This window comes from Pangasianodon hypophthalmus, chromosome 4 (genome assembly GCF_027358585.1).
Source record: "Pangasianodon hypophthalmus isolate fPanHyp1 chromosome 4, fPanHyp1.pri, whole genome shotgun sequence".
Lineage (NCBI taxonomy): Eukaryota > Metazoa > Chordata > Actinopteri > Siluriformes > Pangasiidae > Pangasianodon > Pangasianodon hypophthalmus.
This window is the reverse complement of record NC_069713.1, coordinates 25,644,099-25,648,016: the sequence shown is the minus strand read 5'-3', so window position 1 is coordinate 25,648,016 and position 3,918 is coordinate 25,644,099.

The window sequence follows — 3,918 nt, the reverse complement described above, 5'->3', positions numbered from 1 at the left end:
ACTTACTAGCTATTTGGGATTCAGTTTGTGAATTGCGCTACATTCGCTGAATTTCCGAAATGGCCACCGGAAATATTATATTTCAAAATAAGGGTGACTAAAAGGTTAAATAGGAGTTTGCTGCACGCAAGATAAAAGCTTAGAGATAACTGATATCCAATCTAAAGAGTCTTTTCTTAAATGGTCATTTCATAGTGCACAGAAAACAAACGATGTTTGTAAAATCAGTGGATAAACATCCAAAGTACTAGTCAGTATATAACTCTAAATCTGAGTATATCAGAGCATGCTGATTTAAACACAATGAGTAATTAAAGCTGCAGTCAGCATTTTCGGGGGCCAAGCACCCAGACTAAGTGTGCCTCACATTCACAGACACGCTACAGTTGGTGCCTAAGCAATAACTTCAGGCAAAGGGATTCAACAGTGATTTGTAGTTTCACTCAAGATGTGTGTGTTTTGATCACAGACAGGGTGGAATTCCCTGTCTGTAGGAGGAATGGTCTAGATGAACAAATGGGCAGCAGGGTGGCATTGCTGCTGCCGCTGTGACCTGTGACCTGTGGCCTGTGACCTGTGGAGTCGCCTGTTGCCACTTTGACCTGTGGTCATGATTGATACTGCTCTGACCTGAAAATATTTTTTATTAAAAACATCTAAGGTATTTTTTTCCCTCATCAGTCTCTGCCTTTTTTCCCCCACTTTGTGCAACTATTTGCACCAAACTTCTATCTGTATTGTATTTTTTTTATTATTGATTTGCTTTTTATGAAATTGCTCAACAAAAATGCTATTCCATATTAAACCCTGTCAGTCACGTGTTGTCTGTATAATGGCACATTGAATGGCTAGAATGGCAGTAGACAGTCGTTTAGACAGGTCTCAAGATGACGTGAGCCAAATTTGGTGAAGAACCAAATTTGGAGGAGGAGTAGCGAAAATGGCCCTTAGATGGAAGCGTTTTCGACATGTTATTGTAACTTCTGACCAGTAAGTGGAGCTGTCATGAAGTTTGTTACATAGCCTCAGGGCATGGTCCTGAAGATGCCTGAAGATTTGTGTCAGTGTGTAACGTCGTTGCTGAGATACAGCCTCAGTTCCTGTTTGGCAGCTTCACTGTCAGATTTGTTGGCACATTTTGGGCAAACCATTTGTAATATCAACATTCTTTTGATAATTTTTGTCCAGGTTGGTCTGAAGATGCGGTGTGCCAATTTTTAGGAGGAATAATAAAATCCAAGATGGTCGACAGGAAGTATACTTGAATTTCAGGTGTTGGTGTGCGTTCACTTCAGCATACCCCAGGGAATTACAGGAAAAATGAACTGTGAATTTAGTACAAATTCTTCAAATTATATAAGGAAAAAAATGAAAGTTGTTGCAGTCATGAAACTTCTTGGGTACATTCAGGGTGTGGTCCTGAAGATACTTACCAAGTTTCATGAAGATACATATGCATTGAAGAGGTACACTCTCACATCCTGTTTTTTTGCCAGCGCATTACAGGAGAACGATTTTGAATATCAATATTCCTTCGATAATTTTTGTTCAGACAGGTCTCGAGAGGGTGTGAGTCAAATTTGGTGAAGATTGGACAAAATTTGGAGGAGGAGTAGCAAAAATGGCAGTTAGATGTAAGCATTTCTAGCATGTTATTGTAACTTATGACCAGGTTTTGTGTCAGTGCACAAAGTCGTTGCTGAGATACAGCCTCACTTCCTGTTTGGCGGCTTTTGATAACTTTTGTGGCTTACTCTGAAGACGCCGTGTGCCAAATTTGGTGATGATTGGACAAAATTTGTACGAGGAGTAGTGGAAAAACAGTTTTTGACAAAATCCAAGATGGCAGAAAATCTAATTAGGCAGAAATTGTCATCATAGGGTGCGTTGAACTCGTCTTGACCCAGGGAACCCAGGGATGCCTTGTAAATTTTGGACACACGGTTCAAAAGAATGTTCCAATCAGTGTGTCAAATTTCACACCTTTATATAAGACGGTTCTATGGGCTGCTATAAACACCCTAGCCATAAGAAGAAGAAGATGCAAAAGAATAATAAAAGAAAAGGCAGAATAACAATAGGGTGCCTACACACCTTCGGTGCTTGGCCCCCTAATAAGTGCTATGACATTCCAAAAGATACTGTTAATGCTGCGCTGTTTTATTCTTTCAACAAATTGTTTCACAGTTAAACTAGGAATGCAAATTATGATATATGATATTGTTCTAGGATCTTCTACAATTTGAAATATTTATATTTAGAGGGCATATGCTTGCATGTTTATGTTATTATTTCCCAAGGAAATCGAAGTCAGTGTTTTTCCAACCACGTCTTTCCTGGAGTTAAGCGTGCTCTGCTTTTAATTTGTAGACCACATTTCATTCAGTTTGTTTTGTAGTTCAGCCAGCGCTCTGCCTTTTTCCAAGACGCTGTCAATTTTCTTTAATGGATATAATATTCGTAACACACTAAATTTCAGTGATTTTCTTAAGTTTAGGAGATGCTGCTGTCACATTGCATCTGATAATATACCAGCTTAGTTAAATGGAAAGCTCATATTAGTGCTATAATTTTTTCCTGCAGTTACACAGGCAGTTACACTGTACAATGAAATTCTTACTCTGTACACATAGTGGTATAAAATGGTTGGAAATTGCACTATATACAGGTGGAGTGTGATGCGTCTGAGGTCAGGTGACTGACTCAGCCATTTCAGAATGTTCCATTTCTTTGCCTTAAGAAGCTCTTGGGTTGCTTTCACAGTACATTTTCCTTCTCTACTGTGAAGTGCTGTCCTATCAGTTTTGCAGCAATTGACTGAATCTGAGCAGAAAGTATAGCTCTATACACCTCTGTACACAATTCATCCTGCTACTTCTATCAGCAGTCACATCATCAATAAACACCAGTGACCCAGTTCCATTGGCAGCCATACATGCCCATGCCATAACACTGCCTCCACATGTTTGACAGGTGATGTGGGATGCTTTGGATCATGAGCCCTTTCTTTCCTTCTCTATACTCTTCTCTTCCCATCATTCTGGTACAAGCTAATCTTGCATCAGAACTGGTCAGGCTTTTTTTTTTTAGAGTTTTTTTTTTTGTTTGTTTTTTTTTTTTTTTTTAGCAAAGTCTAATCTGGCCTTTCAGTTCTTGAGTGTTACCAGTGGTTTGCATCTTCAGATAAACCGTCTGTATTTACATTCATGAAGGCATCTCTTGATATATATATATAAAGGTCGGATCAAAATTGTGTCACCGTCCAAATACTTATTACTTATTACTTATTACCAATACTTATTAAATATACATATTATGCATATATATATATATATATATATATATATATATATATATATATATATATTGTACACTGTTGTACATTGTATTTATGGCAATGGTAATCCCTAATGGCAGTGGCCTCTTTCCAGGATAATGTGCCCTGCCACTGTGCAAAAATTGTGCAATTCAAGGTGTTGACTTCGCCTCCAAATTCCACAGATCTCCATCCGATCGAGCATCTGTGGGACGTGCTGGGCAAAGTCCGATTCATGGAGGCCCCACCTCGCACCTTACAGGACTTAAAGGATCTGCTGCTAACGTTTTGGTGCCAGACACCACAGCACACCTTCAGATCTAGTGGAGTCCATGGCTCAATGAGTCAGAGCTGTTTTGGTGGCAAAAGGGGGACCTACAGAATATATATACATACTACTAATAGAATACTTACGTGAGTTAGGTAGGCTGCAGTGTAAAGACAATGGCAGTAAACTTGTACAATAAAAGAGACATTAGGTGTCAAATTGTATAAATATAATTATACAGCCGTTAGTTCTGGTCCACTAATTTGATTGGTTGAGTGGCGTTCCAAGAGTGCCTATATTTCCTATAACCTCACTGGGATGTTTCACTGTGTGT